Here is a 15,714-nt window from a genome sequence, read left to right as displayed (position 1 = left end):
GTCCACAATTCTGCCGCTGTTCCTGTCAAACCTGAGGAGGGCCTTGTTAGGTCAGAGAAAGAGTTTCTAGGCAGAACTTTTAACCCTTTCCTCATCACCAATCCCCTTAACAAGCACTGGGGGGAAGATTGACCCAAACAGATGATTGATAAGATGATTCCTACACTCAGAAGACAATAAAAATTTGTTCATCCACACTTTTACTTCCTGGGTCCACAGTAATTTATTTTAAAATGCCATCTTCCTTACTGCAGGGTGGCTGGTTTATAGATTAGGCATCTGTTTCATATAATGGTCCCCAAATGGAACAACAATCTATGTTTTAACAAAACAGAGAACTCATTTCATAAATCACTTTCAGCCTATCCAATATCTCACACTGAATTTCTTTTAAATCCAAGCAGATTTCCTTCTCTTCAGAGCTTATCCTGCATGTTGTTATCAAAAACAGAAAAACACACATAAACTTCAAGCTGTTACAAGACTCCAAAGAAGCGAAGTGGCTCATGCCTGTAATTCCAGCACTTTTGGAGGCCAAGGCAGGCAGATTGCTTGAGCCCAGGAGTTCAAGACCAGCCCGGGCAACATAGGGAAACCCCATCTCTACAAAAAAATACAAAAAATCAGCTTCACATGGTGGAGTGCACCATGGGAGGCTGAGGCAGGAGGATCCTTTGAGCCACCAAGGGAGTTCGATTACGCCACTGCATTCCAGGCTGGGTGAGAGTGAGACCCGGACTCAAAACAAAAACAAATAACAGTAAATCTAGAAATCAAATTCTCTCTCTTTATTTTTATCCTATAGTAAAATCCTTTTAAACTGTTTTCATACTGAAAACATTCAAAATAGTCAATGTCCTCCGAAAGCTTCTAACCCAGAAATTTGCAAACAAATGGAATTACTTGGTCATTCCCTATTGCCTTGCTCATAGCAGACATGACTAATTGATTCTTTCCCTCTAAACTTGCTTGAGGCCCTGCTGTACTTCTCAACCCAAAGTTCCAGGCAACCTCTATCAGGAACAGTAATTAATATGCAGGCTGGAATAATCCAATTCAATCACTTTTATGGTAGCAGAACTGAAAAATAGAAGAGGTAAAAGCCTTTGCCAACATCACACAGTAAGTCAGCGATGCACCTGATATATATTCTTAAGTACTGGCTCTAGCATTCTTGTTTGTCTACACCAACACATAACGTGCATTACCAAGGTCAAATTAGAGTTTGTTCTATGTGTGTGATTACTTCAGAGCAATTCTCCTTTTCTTAAAAAAAAAAAGAAAGAAAGAAAGCCTTACACATGAAAACAACCATATGCTTTCTAAATAAAGAATTTACTTGGCTGGGTATGGTGGCTTATGCCTATAATCCCAGTACTTTGGGAGGCCAAGCAGGGTGGATCACCTGAGGTCAGAAGTTTAAGACCAGCATGTCCAACATGGCAAAACCCCATCTCTACTAAAAATACAAAAAATTAGCCAGGCGTCGTGGTGAGTGCCTTTAATCCCATCTACTTGGGAGGCTGAGGCAGGAGAATTGCTTGAACCTGGGAGGCAGAAGTTGCAGTGAGCCAAGATTGCGCCATTGCACTCCAGCCTGGGTGACTGAGTGAGACTGTCTCAAAAAAAAAAAAAAAAAAAGAATTTACTAATCATTCCAATACGAATGATTTGGAAGCTGCTGGCAGCCCACCAGTCTAAATATCATTTTGTTGTGGCAATAATCTTTTTTCCTGATCAAATATGCTTCTTCTTCAATACAGGAGGGATAATTGTTCTTAAACAGGAAATGACTTTTCATTTGAGCTAACAAAGGACGGAGTGATGAGCAGGGATGCATGGACAATAGCCTCCATCACAGTTGCACAGCAACACGGTGAAGCTGTAGTGACTCTAATCAATTTTTCACCAGGTTTATTAAATTTTAACTGGGCTTTATTTTTTCTTTTGATTCAACCAAAATTTCTTAGAATTACACAATGTCAGAGCCACATGGGACCTTATAATTCATCTGATTAAAATAACTACAAGAAACTAGAAGGAGAGTCTAAAAAGTGATTCAACCAGCATAACACAGGTAGGGCCCAGATTTCATGATTCTGAGCTCCTTCCTATTCAGCGTCCCACAATACTGAGATCAAAATGAGGATTTTCCTGCCTAGGAGACAAGGTAAAACATACTGAGTTATCGAATTAATGCTTTTCAAACTCCAATGTGCACATGGATCACCTGGGGGGTCTTGTTAAGACACAGATGATATAAGTCTGGGGTAGGCCCTGGGATTCTGCATTTCCAGCAGCAGGTGATACTGATGCTACACTCCCATGGACCAGGGTTCTGTTTAGCCCCAAGAAAACCATCTGCTTCTAGCAGAGAATCTTCATGGATTTCTAACTAAGGAGTTGCACACAATCACTGTCAATCAGGTTATCTCACGTTGTATGCAACTGAAATAGTTTACATGGTACTAAGGGTTTACTGGGAGAAACTTGCTAATTAAATGAGTTTGGTTTGATAAGGTACAGAAGGAAGCAAATTTATCTCCTCCATTGCTATCTTCAAATTTTCTCTGTTGTGTTTTCCTTCCCTATCCCAGGTGAATGTCCAGGGCAGATTCCTTGGCGTCTCCAAAAAGATTCAAATAGTAACAATCACATTTTCAGGACTCCAAATGTCCAACATAGTGTAATATCAAAACTTCAGTCTCTCATTCACCCAGCTTTTCTCTCCAGCAGCTCAGACTCAACCCCAGATGAGAAAGAAGCAAGAGGGATTTGTAGTTTCTTTCTTTTCTTTCTTTCTTTCTTTCTTTCTTTCTTTCTTTCTTTCTTTCTTTCTTTCTTTCTTTCTTTCTTTCTTCTTTCTTTCTTTCTTCCTTTCTTTCTTCTCTCTCCCTCTCTCTCTCTCTCTCTCTCTCTCTCTCTCTCTCTCTCTCTTTCTTTCTTTCTTTTCTTAGAGACGGGGTTTCACCATGTTGGCCAGGATGGTCTCAATCTCTTGACCTTGTGATCCACCTGCCTTGGCCTCCCAAAGTGCTGGGACAACAGGCATGAGCCACTGTGCCCGGCTGATTTGTTGTTTCTTTCCTTGTTCTGCCTTCTCCCTTGCTCTCTTTCTTCTTCTTCTTCTTCTTCTTCTTTTTTTTAGCTGGAGTCTTGCTCCCTCACCCAGGCTGGAGTGCAGTGGCATGATCTCAGCTCACCGCAACCTCTGCCTCCTGGATTCAAGTGATTCTCCCACCTCAGCCTCCCAAGTAACTGGGATTAACAGGCCGGTGCCTAATTTTTGTAATTTTAGTAAAGACAGGGTTTCACCATGTTGGCCAGGCTGGTCTCAAACTCCTGACCTCAGGTGATCCGTCTGACTCAGCCTCCCAAAGCATTGGGATTACAGGCCTGAGCCACCATGCACGGCCTTTCTGACTTCTCTTTTAACCACTCTTTGCTACTCCTGGACCCCAGAGGATTGGGGTTGGGAATGCGAGAGGAGCTTACAGAAGGGAACAATATGTTCTCACTGAACTGGTAACGTATCTCAAACATTGCCTCTTTCCCTACTGGGGCAGTTTTATCGGTTCTTTGGAGACTCACCACTCCCCCCAGCTCCAAAGTAAGGATTTATTCTTCTTTTCTGTTCTTTTTTTTCTTTTTTTTGAGACAGTCTTGCTATCTCACCAGCCTGGAGTGCAGTGACACAATCTCAGCTCACTGCAACCTCTGCCTCCCAGGTTCAGGCTATCCTTCCACCTCAGTCTCCAGAGTACCTAGGACTACAGGCGTGCACCACCATGCTGGGCTAATTTTTGTATTTTTACTAGAAATGGGGTTTCACCGTATTGGCCAGACTGGTCTCGAACTCCTGGCCACAAGTGATCTGCCCACCTCAGTATCCCAAAGTGCTGGGGTTACAGGCATGAGCTACCACACCCAACCTAAACTAGGGACTTCTGATGGTGCCCTATTTTCTTAGTAAATGCATTATTTTGCTGACTGCTTATGTGGCCCTTCCTGGTCTGCCCCAGTCCATACTGCCACATTCTGCTACACTCTTTTTCAGAGTAGGGTTCTTCCAAGAGATTAAAAGAAGGCTACTCATGCCAACAGGGCATCCACACTCTTGGTTCAAAGCCCACTCTATAGCCTTTGCCAGCACGATGGTCCCATCAGCCTCTCACCTTCAGTTTTCCATATAAGTCAGGTTCTGGGCCTTCCACAGTCTGGGAGAAAGTATTCAAGCCCTACTAAGAACATTTCCATTATGCTCCAGTGGATACCATTTTGCCAGTGGTGGGTAGAGGGAATTCTTGACCAGGCAAGTTATCTTACTCCTGTAATCTCGGCACTTTGGGAGGCTGAGGCAGGCAGATCACTTAAGGTCAGGAGTTTGAGACCAGCCTGGCCAACATGGTGAGACCCTGTCTCTACTTAAAAAAAAAAAAAAGAAAAAGCTGAGTGGGGTTGTTGGTGCCTGTAATCACAGCTACTTGAAAGGCTGAGGCAGAAGAATCACCTGAACCCGAGAGGCAGAGGTCACAGTGAGCAGAGATGGTGCCACTGTACTCCAGCCTGGTGACAGAACAAGACTGCCTCAAAAAAAGAAAAAAAGAAAAAGAAAAACACCTCATGAAAAACTGTACAGAATGTTAACCTATAGAGTTTTAATCTCTAGAGATATATATCTGAAATCCAAAAAAAAAGGTTTCCAGAATACAGAATAGTTGATGTATTTCTAATAAACTGACACATTCTACTAGCATAATAATTGGGTACATGGCATTCATTTCAGTAAATAAGGGCAATTGAGCATGTACTAATTTCCAGGTACTCCTTGATGTGGTAACACAGTAAGATTGCTAGGAATTGATAATAAAAGAACTTTTAGAACTCTGTAGCTGACATTTTCAATTTTCCCCATGAAAAAAATACATAGACCATTAATCTGGTGGTTTTGAATCCTAAGGTTGTTCAATGGTAGGACTGAAGCACGTTTCTAGAATGTGATATGACTAGATGACTTACATGATGCTTCCTGATCCTACCAGTGCTAAGGCCAGTTGACTCTTCTTTTTCTTTTCTTTTCTTTTTTTTTTTTTTTTTGAGATAAGGTTTCACTGTGTCTCCTGGGCTGTAGTGCAGGGCTCAATCTCTGCCCGCTGCAATCTCCGCCTCCGGCGTTCAAGTCATCCCCCAACCTCAGCCTCCCAAGTAGCTGGGACTGAAGGTGCAAATCAGCACCCCCTGGCTAATTTTTTTGTAGAGACAGGGTTTCACCATGTGTCCAGGCTGGTCATGACCTCCTGAGCTCAAAGGGATCCTCTTGCCTCGGCCTCCCAAAGTGCTGGAATTACAGATGTGAGCCACTGAGCCTGGCTAGTTGATATTTACTATTTCTTCATAGCCAATTCAACATAATAACATTTCTAGAGTAGGCACTAAGCCCCAAGCACTTGGCAAGGAGGTTGAAACTATCTGTGTTGCAATGAGATATCTCTTACACTAAATATTTATTAACATTCACAGATTCATCCACAGTGAAAATGATCATGGCACCCCATTAATAATTTGCTTTATATGTTCCTAATCAAAGGGACTTTACCAGCTTGTTACTTTACCAGCTTGTCAGTGCTTGCCTTGCCCACAGCTTCCTTCTAAAGGTGTCCTTACACTTAGGTTGCCTCCTTTTTTTTTTTGAAATGAAGTCTCACTCCATCACCCAGCCTGGAGTGCAGTGGCACAATCTCAGCTCACTGCAACCCCCTCCTCCCTGGTTCAAGTAATTCTCTTGCCTTAGTCTCCCAAGTAGCTGGGATTATAGGCACCCACTACCATGTCTGGCTTATTTTCATATTTTTAGTAGAATAGGGTTTCACCATGTTGGCCAGGTTGGTCTCAAATTCCTAACCTCAGGTATCTACCACCCACCTCAGACTCCCAAAGTGCTTGGGATTACAGGCATGAGCCACCACACCTGGCCCATAGGTTGCACTCTTGAGCCATGTAAGACTCCACCACTTAGCTCAACGCTGATTGAAACCAACAGCAGCACTTGAGTCTACAGGAGGCACCTGTAAGCTGGACAGTGCCCTAGGTGATGGTTCAGTTTCAAGAATTAGAAAAGTCCATGGTCATTTTAATTACATTCTTCCCTAAGGATACCAACCAACTTCTTTTCTAAAGAATCAAAACCTGAACCATCTTTGAGCCTCAAAAGCTGAAAGGGGTATGGAAGCAGGGAGTGAGAGGGGAACCCATAAGAGATGATCCCTGCCCACAACCATGCAGGGTGCAATACACCAAAAATAGATGTTCTCTAAGCCTGAGAACTTATTGTTAAGAGTAAAACACAAACTAACAAACAAGGCACTGTAGGAATCAAAAATGTGTCATCTGTTTTTTTTTTTTTTTTTTGACCCAACAATGCTATAGGAATGGATCCTAAGGAAATAACTGAACAAGTACAAAAAGATGTATGCATGGGGTCATCAGTAGCAGTGGAAGTCTTCATAAGAAAGAAAAAACCCAACCTAAATCAATAGGAGATTGTGTAAATAAATACATTTACATAGTGAACTAGCCACCTATGTATTATTACAGAAAAAAGTCCATGATAGATTTAGCCAAAATAATGTTTATATAATAGATCATATACAGTATGTGGGTGTACATATATATATACATATATATATGTATGTATATAAAGATAGAGAGAGAGAGAGTTTATAAGAATATAGGCCATAATGTTAATTAAAATGATTCAGCTTAAAGGAGAGATTTTGCTTTCTAATTTATGATTTTCTATGTGTCCAATCTTTTTTACTATGTTATAATACATTTATAATCAGAAAAAAAGATAATTTTAAAAACATGTAATGAGGCTGGATGTGGTAGCTCACACCTGTAATCTCAGCAGTTTGGGAGGCTAAGATGGGAAGATCTCTTGAGCTCAGGAGTTCAAGACCAGCCTGAGCAACATGGTGAAACCCTGACTCTACAAAAAATACAAAACTTAGCCTGGTATGGCGACTTACACCTGTAGTTCCAGATATATGGGGACCTAAGGTGGGAGGATCGCTTAAGCCCAAGGGGTTGAGGCTACCTTGAGCCACGTTGGCACCACTGCACTCCTGCCTGGGTTACAAAGCAAGAACCTGCCTCAAAAACAAAGAAAAATATCAACAACAAACAAATAATGGGCCAGGCCCAAGGGTTCACACTTGTAATCCTTTGGGAGGAGGAAGAGGGAGGATGGCTTGAGCACCAGAGTTTGAAGTGGCAGTGAGCTCTGACTGTGCCACTGTACTCCAGCCTGGGTGACATAGGGAGACTCTATCTCTTAAAACAACAATAAACAAAACCAAACAAATAATGATGGCATAAAATTAAAGCCTTAAGCCGGGCGTGGTGGCTCACGCCTATAATCCCAGCACTTTGGGTGGCCAAGGTGGGTGGATCACCTGAGGTCAGGAGGTCGAGACCAGCCTGGCCAACATGGTGAAACCCCATCTCTATTAAAAATACAAAAATAAGCTGGGTGTGGTGGTGTGTGCCTATAATCCCAGCTACTCAGGAAGCTGAGGCAGGAGAATCACTTGAACCCAGCAGGCAGAGGTTGCAGTGAACCAGGATCACGTCATTGCACTCCAGCCTGGGCAACAAGAGTAAAACTCCCTCTCAAAAAAAAAAAATTAAAGCCCTATTTTTTTCCTTTGTATATGTCTTTTGTGAAGAACCTGCAATGTACTAAATCAATGCATCCAATGGAAATGTAATATGAGTGACAGATGAAATTTTGTATATTCTAGTTCCTAATAATATATCTTACGTAGCCCAATGTCTAAAAATTATGATTTCAACATATAATCAACATAATGCCACTGAAATATTTACATTCTTTTTTTCTAAGTATTTGAAATGTGTATTTACATAGCACATTTCAATTAAGACTATCTTTCAAGAGGTCAATAACCACACTTGGCTACTGTATGGGACAGTGTAGTTTTTTGTTTTTGTGGGGTTTTGTTTGTTTTTTGAGACAGAGTTTTGCTTTCGTTGCCCAGGTTGAAGTACAATGGCGCAATCTCAGCTGGGATTACAGACACGCACCACCACGCCCTGCTAATTTTGTATTTTTAGTAGAGATGGGGGTTCCTCCATGTTGGTCAGGCTGGTCTTGAACTCCCGACCTCAGGTAAGCCACCCGCCTGGGACTTCCAAAGTGCTGGGATTATAGGCATGAGCCACTTTGCCCGGCAGTAGTTGTTATTTTTAAGGAGAATAATTTTTAAACTTTAGGTTCTTAATTTCTGAAGTTGTTTGATTCTGCTTAAGTGATTGTTTATTGATAGTGTTTTGGTAATCTTTGGAAGATTGTTGCTAGGCTTTTGGTTTGTTGCATTTTTAAAGAAAGTGCTGTTGTAATAAATGCTTTTTCCTGAACAAACACATCTTGGGTGAACTCTTACCTCACTCCTTATCTCTCCTTTCCTTCTCAGTTGTTGACAGGCGGGGTCAAAAGCCAGAATCTCTAGTAGATACATTTGTTGTCAGTCCCTGTAAAGAGGAGTGGCAACGGACAGCAATAAAAGGTCACATTTATCAGAGGTCCCTTACTGCAGCACTAGAGAATGACTGCAATTATTATCAGGGTCTCCTGAACAATCAAAATAACATATATCAAAGGTCTGACTCATTCTAATTCTAAGGAGTTATTCCCCCACCACCCCCCCTTTTTTTTAAGTATTTTACCAAGAGTAGCACCACCAAGGGGCTATTTCTGTTTTCTGACCATTAACAAGATGGATAGGCTACAATACAGACCACAGAGCACAGTGGATTCAGGTGGGCCTGGGCTTGGGTGTCTCTGGGCTTCCATATCCTCAACTATAGAGCAGAGATTATAATATGCAACCAATTTCAAAAGATTCACTTTTAAATAACTTTGTATCAAGTATATAATACATAGAGAAAAGTGTACACATCCTAAGTGTAAAATACAAACTTCACAAATTACATATACGCATGTGACCATCACTTAGATTAAGAAACAGAACACTCTCAATGCCCAGTAGCCTCCTTCTCGTCCCTACCCTCTGTGTTAGGTTTCTACTGCTATGTATCCCACTACTACAAGTTGAGTAGCTTAAAACAACACAGATTTATTATCTCAGTTTCCATGGGTCAGGAGTGCAGGCACAGCTTAGCTATATCTCAGGCCTCATGAGTTAGCAATCAAGATGTCAGCCAAGGCTTGGGTTCTCATTCAGGACTTGAGCTCGTTGGAATCGCTGGCAGAATCAGCTCCTGATGGCTGTATAACATGGGTCCAGCTCCCTCCCTTGCTAGCTGTTGGCAAGGGCCCACTCTCAGCTCCTGCAGGCTGCCCAGTTCCTTGCCATGTGGTTCCTGCCCCATAGACAGCTCACAACAGTGGCTCCCTTCCAAGCTAGAAGCAGCTTGTCATTCTGACTTCTGTCTCTTACCTCTGACTGCTCATTGTAGGAGCTTGCCTGATTAGGACAGGCCGACCCATGATACTCTCCTGGGTGATTAGGGACCTTAATAACAGGAGTGATAGTCCACCAAGTCACAGGTCACACCTATACTTGAGGAACACGGATTATACGAAGGAGCAACCTTAGGGGGCAGATATCATGTCCCCACCTTAGAATTCTGCCTGTCTCACCATCCCCTAAGACTAACCACTATCCAATGTCTAATACAGTATTTTTCCCTGTCTTCAAACTTTATAAAAGATTGAATATTTGTGAAATATACTCATCCTTTGTATGTAATTATAGATAATTCACGTGCATTGCTGCACAGTGTTCCACTGTATGACTATACCACCATACCATAATTTATTTACTTTTTTTTTTTTTTTTGAGAAGGAGTCTCACTCTGTCACCCATGCTAGAGTGCTGTGGCGTAATCTCGGCTCACTGCAACCTTCCGTCCCTGGTCCAAGTGATTCCCCTGCCTCAGCCTCCAAAGTAGCTGGGATAACGGGGGCATGGCACCAGGTCTATTTTTTTTTTTTTTTTGTATTTTTAGTAGAGATGGGGTTTCATCATGTTAGCCAGGATCTCGATCCCCTGACCTCATGATCCACCCACCTCGGCCTCCCAAGGTGCTGAGATTAGAGGCATGAGCCACCTTGTCCAGCCCCTATTTATCCTTTTAAAGGTTGATAATTGAAACAATAATTATAACAGGATGTATAGATTTTCTTTTTGAGATGGAGTTTTACTCTTGTTGCACATGTTGGAGTGCAATAGCACTATGTCAGCTCACTGCAACCTCCACCTCCCAGGTTCAAGCAATTCTTCTGCTTCAGCCTCCCAAGTAGCTGGGATTACAGGCATGTGCCACCACACCCGGCTAATTTTTGTATTTTTATCAGAGACAGGGTTTCACCACGTTGGCCAGGCTCATTTCAAACTCCTAACCTCAGGTGATCCACCCACCTCGGCCTCCTAAAGTGCTCGGATTACAGGCGCCACCGTGCCTGGCTGATGTATCAATGTTTTAAAAATGAGTAGCAAAGACAAGGAAATAACCACCTCTCAATTAGGAGTTGCAGAATAAAAATCATCTTAAGCATACACAAAGAATTTGAGACACCAGAGTTTCACATATCGCCTTAGAGAGAAAAAGGTGATGTTTTGTAAGTTTTTAGTTTTTTTTGTTGTTGTTGTTGTTTCTTTTTTTGAGATAGAGCCTCGCTTTGTCACCCAGGCTGGAGTGCAATGGCATGATCTCGACTCACCATAACCACCACTTCCTGGGTTCAAGCAATTCTTCCTGTCTCAGTGTCCCAAGTAGCCAGGATTACAGGTACCTGCCACTATGCCTGGCTATTTTTTTATTTTTATTTTTTATAGAGACAGGGTTTTTACCATGTTGGTTAGGCTGGTCTCAAACTCCTGACCTCAGGTGGTCCACCCTCGTCAGCCTCCCTAAGTGCATGGATTACAGGCATGAGCCACCGCACCCAGCCAAGTTTTTAGTTTTCTAATGTGTAACAAGTTACCAGAAACTTAATGGCTTAAAACAACATTCACTTATTTTTGTTTTGTTTTGTTTTTTTGAGATAGAGTCCTCCTCTGTTGCCCAGGCTGGAGTGGAGTGGCATGATCTGGACTCACTGCAACCTCCACCTCCTGGGCTCAAATGATCATCCCACCTCAGCGTCCTGAGTGGCTGGGACTACAGGTGGGCCAGAAAATATTTTTAAAAATTTTTTGTAGAGATATGGTCTCATTATGTTATCCAGGCTGGGCCTAAATTCCTAGGCTCAAGTGATCCTCCTGCCTCAGCCTTCCAAAGTGCTAGGATTACATGTGTAAGCCAGTGTACCTGAGGGTAATATTACACCGGGCTAACAATTTAAAAATTTTTTGTAGAGACAAGGTCTCATTATGTTGTCCAAGCTGGTCTCAAACTCCTTGGCTCAAGCTATCCTCCCACCTCGGCCTCCCAAAGTGCTGGGATTACAGGTGTGAGCCACTGTACCCAGCCAACATTCACTCATCATCTCAGTTTTTGCAGCTCTGAAGTCTGGGCATGGCTTATCTGGATTCTTTGTTCAGGGTTCTCATAAGGCTGAATTCAAGGGGTCAGCCAGGCTGCATCCTCATGTGGAGCTTGGGGTCTTCTTCCAAGCTAATACAGATGCTTACAGAATTTGATTCCTTGTGTTCCTAAGACTGAGGTTCCCACTTCTTTGCTGCCTGTCAGCCAATGTCTGTTCTCAGCTGCTAAAGGGCCCCATAGTTCCTTACTGTGTGGTCCTCTCTATAGGCGGTTGGCATCACCACTTCAGAAGAGCAGTGAAATCCCTCTATGTGAAGTTACTGGCTCTTTCGAAAGGGATCCTGCCTGATGAATTTAGGCCCACTCAGAACAGTGCTGCTATGAACATTCTAAAACATGTCTTTTGGTGAACACATGTATGCATTTCTGCTCAGTAAATACAGAAGAGTAGAACTGCTGGGTCATAGGGTTTGCATACGCTCAGCTTGGAAGGTATTGTCAAACAGTTTTCCAAAGTGGCATTACCAAGCTGCATACCCATTAGCAGCGTTAAAGAAGCCCACAAGACTGTTTGGATGGTTTAAAGATAATATCATGATAAAGAACTTAGGACAGAACCTGGGATATAGTAATAACTAAATAAAAGTATTTTCAATAGAAATGCTGACTGGTATTTTCTCCTACTCTGTTAAGTCTACGGGGTGTGAATGCCCAGCTTATTCATATATCCCTAGTGGGTCGCCGAAATTTGTTAAACAGCCAAAGGAGGCCAGGCACGGTGGCTCACGCCTATAATTCCAGCACTTTGGGAATCACAAGGTTAGGAGTTTGAGACCAGCCTGGCCAAGACAGTGAAACCCCATCTCTACTAAAAATACAAAAATTAGCTGGGGGTGGTGAAAGATGCCTGTAATCCCAGCAACTCAGGAGGCTGAGGCAGGAGAATTGCTTGAACCCAGGAGGCAAAGGTTACAGTGAGTCCAGATCAAGACTTGCATTCCAGCCTGGGCAACAGAGCAAGACTCCATCTCAAAATACATATGTATCCAAGGAATACGTCAATGTTGAGCAGCCTGTTGTCCAAAAACAGACTCTTCAGACTTGCATTTACTTTCCTTTTCCTCAGCCCTTGCATCAAGGCACACAATAAGGGGATACTGAGGGATCTCCAGTATTAATACCTGAAATTAGTCTGCCTGGGCCTCACTGAGTAGGTGGTTTCTTTGAGCCCAGGAGCAAGAGGCTATTAGGCTATACCATCTAGCCTCTGTGTGTAGCAGGCTGTACAATCTAGGTTTGTGTAGGTACTCTCTCTGATGTTTGAACAATGAGGAAATACTCAAACCCATTTCTCAGAAGGTATCCTCATTGTAAAGCAATGCTTGATTTTATTTATATAGCATTTACATTGGATAGGTATTATAAGTAATATAAAGATAATTTAAAGTACACAGGAGGATGTAGCTGGGCATGTGGCTTATGCCTGTAATCCCAACACTTTGCAGGGGCTGAGGCAAGAGGATTGCTCAAGCCCAGGCATTCATGCCCAGCCTGAGCAACACAGTAAAACTCCATCTCAGTAAAAAAGAAAAGAAAAAGTATGCAGGTGGATGTGCATAAGTTATATAAAAACAATACTATATTTAATTAAAGGGACTGAGCGTCCTTGCATTTTATGATCCACCAGTGTCCTAGAATCAATTCCCCATGAATACCAAAAGATGACTGGACCTTGCTTTGAAACCTCATCTAGGGAAAGATTCTGTGTCCTTTTGCAGGGAATTACATGAAACTCAGGCCACATAGCAGCATTGAAATGTTAATCTTCTGTGCTTGGGTATTTTTTTAATCCAAGGGCTCAGACATGTGAATCGATTCTTACTAATTGTTTAATAGCCATTATTCCTAATAGAGGCAATGGGTCACAAGTTTCAGTTGCTTGATTCAAAGTCTTTGAAGACCAAGTCAAATCAAGAGGAGTAGTAATCAGGAACTAGGAACTCTGCTGACTAATTCTCGGATAAATCAAAGTTCTTGCCTAGGCCCAAAGATCTTCAGCAGTTGCCCTGATTTGAAGAAGAAGAAAAGAAAAAAAGAAGAAAAGAAGAAAGAAGAAGGAGGAGGAGGAGAAGGAGGAGGAGGAAAAAGGAGGAGGAGGAGGAGGAGGACGACAACGACGAGGAGGAGGAGGAGGAGGAGGACGATGACGAGGAGGAGGAGAAGTTGTTAACCTGATTATTTTTTTCTTTTTTTTTTTTTTGAGACAGAGTCTCGCTGTTGCCCAGGCTGAATTTGCAGTGGCACGATCTTGGCTCACTGCAACCTCTGCCTCCCAGGTTTCAATTAATTCTCTGCCTCAGCCTCCCGAGTAGCTGGGATTACAAGCGCCTGCCACTACGCACGGCTAATTTTTATTTTATTTGTAGTAGAGATGGGGATTCACCAACTTGGCTAGGCTGGTCTTGAATGCCTGACCTTGTGATCCACCTGCCTCAGCCTCCCAAAGTCCTGGGATTACAGGTGTGAGCCACCATGCCCAGCCTCGCCTGATTTTAATCAGATTGTCACTTAGCCTAACTTCCTGTTCCTCATTTGTAAAATAAGGCAAATGATAGTGCCTACTTTATAGGGTATCAATCATTCATTGATTTAACAAATATTTAATTTCCACTTTATACCAGGCTGTGTGCCAAGCAATTAGTAAGTATTTATTAAATGTTAAACATGCATCAGCTATTACCACTGTTAACAATTATTTGCATGTCAACTATCAGCCTTGTGGGAAAATATCTGAAAAATGTGGTCTTAAGCTGGCTTTACACTCCCCCTCAGACTCACCCTATTCACATACATAATTTTCTTTCTAATTTCCCATACATAATTATATGCCCACTGTCTACCACTGGTGTGGATCCAACTCCTCAAGCCTGAATCCTCAATTACTGTGGTCAGAGAATGCAAACTAATTTTATTATCAGCCTAAGTGCTTCATAATTTAAAAGGCAAACATGCCACACTTCAAAGTCACAGGGGAAAGTTTTGGGGATTAACTGTCATTTTGATTATCTGCCCCACATTTCCCTTCCATTAGCTAAGAAACATTAGGCGGCAGATCACTAGACACATTTGAAAATGGACAGGTTCTTTTCTACAGGAGAGACTCCATCTCCTCCTACGCCCCCAGGCCCCCACACCCCAGCTCCCAGGACTCTGCGTGAAACTATCAGTGGAAAAATATTTTCAAAAGGCTTTTTATCCCTCACCCCCATAGAAAAGTCCTCAAATTTGCTTTCAGCCTTATTCATATGGTTGAGGAATAAATATTAAATTAACATTGGCAGAGGAACAAAAGAAGGTCGCAGAAGCAAGACAACAGTACTGAATATTCATCTCCGGAGCCAAATGCTTGGGTTCAAATCCTGGCTGGGGATTGCCTGGCTTAGGGTTGCCAGATAAAATACAGGACACCCAGTTAAACTTGAATTTCAGATAAACAATGAATAGTTTTTTTAGTATAAATATATCCCATATGCAGATTTAAGACATATTTCTGCTAAAAATTGATTTGTTGTTTATCTGACATTCAAATTTAACTGGGTGTCTTGTATTTTGACTTGCTAAGCCTGGTAATCTGACTCTGTTGACTAGTTTTGTGATCTAGGACAAGTTACATAACTCTCTGTTTTCTCATCTGTAAAATAGGAACAGTAAAAGCATATTCTTCATAAAATGGTTACAGTAGTCATTTTTGCTGATCAACAAATATGTCTGGTTCTCTTCTTTCCAGAAACATGGTGGGATAGCACTTTCCCATCTTCTTAAAGTTAAAGGAAGCCTGTGACTTGCTTTAGCCAATGAAAAGTGAGCATAAGGGAAGCGTCATTTCCAGGTAAAAGCATCCCCTATTCTACCTTCCCCTACCAGATCCAAGAAAGTGACAGGTGTGAGGGAGAAATACACACCTGTGATTCTAAACATTAAAATCTGGGAGTTGTCACTGCAGCACAACTTAGCTCATCCTGACTAAGAGTTGTGAAGATTGCATGAGTTAACAATTGTTAAGGATTTAAAACATGACTGGCACATAGTAGGCACTATATATGTATTTATTAGGTTAATTAGAAGTCTGCTGCTGGGCATGGTGGCTCATGCCTGTAATCCCAGAACTTTGGAAAGGCTGAG

The 15,714-nt window shown here is 42.2% G+C and overlaps 1 long non-coding RNA gene across 1 annotated transcript in view; it reads right to left on the bottom strand.

The window, feature by feature from the left end:
• Positions 1-15,714, bottom strand: part of LOC128929812 (uncharacterized) — a 40,809-nt gene that overhangs the window by 13,538 nt on the left and 11,557 nt on the right. The window contains exon 2 of the long non-coding RNA XR_008476975.2: positions 8,463-8,550. This is a non-coding gene — a long non-coding RNA (uncharacterized LOC128929812). The remainder of the gene's footprint in view (positions 1-8,462; positions 8,551-15,714) is intronic.

This window comes from Callithrix jacchus, chromosome 15 (assembly GCF_049354715.1).
Source record: "Callithrix jacchus isolate 240 chromosome 15, calJac240_pri, whole genome shotgun sequence".
Taxonomy (NCBI): domain Eukaryota; kingdom Metazoa; phylum Chordata; class Mammalia; order Primates; family Cebidae; genus Callithrix; species Callithrix jacchus.
The sequence above is the reverse complement of the archived record's forward strand: the minus strand, read 5'-3'. Positions and strand labels throughout refer to the sequence as shown.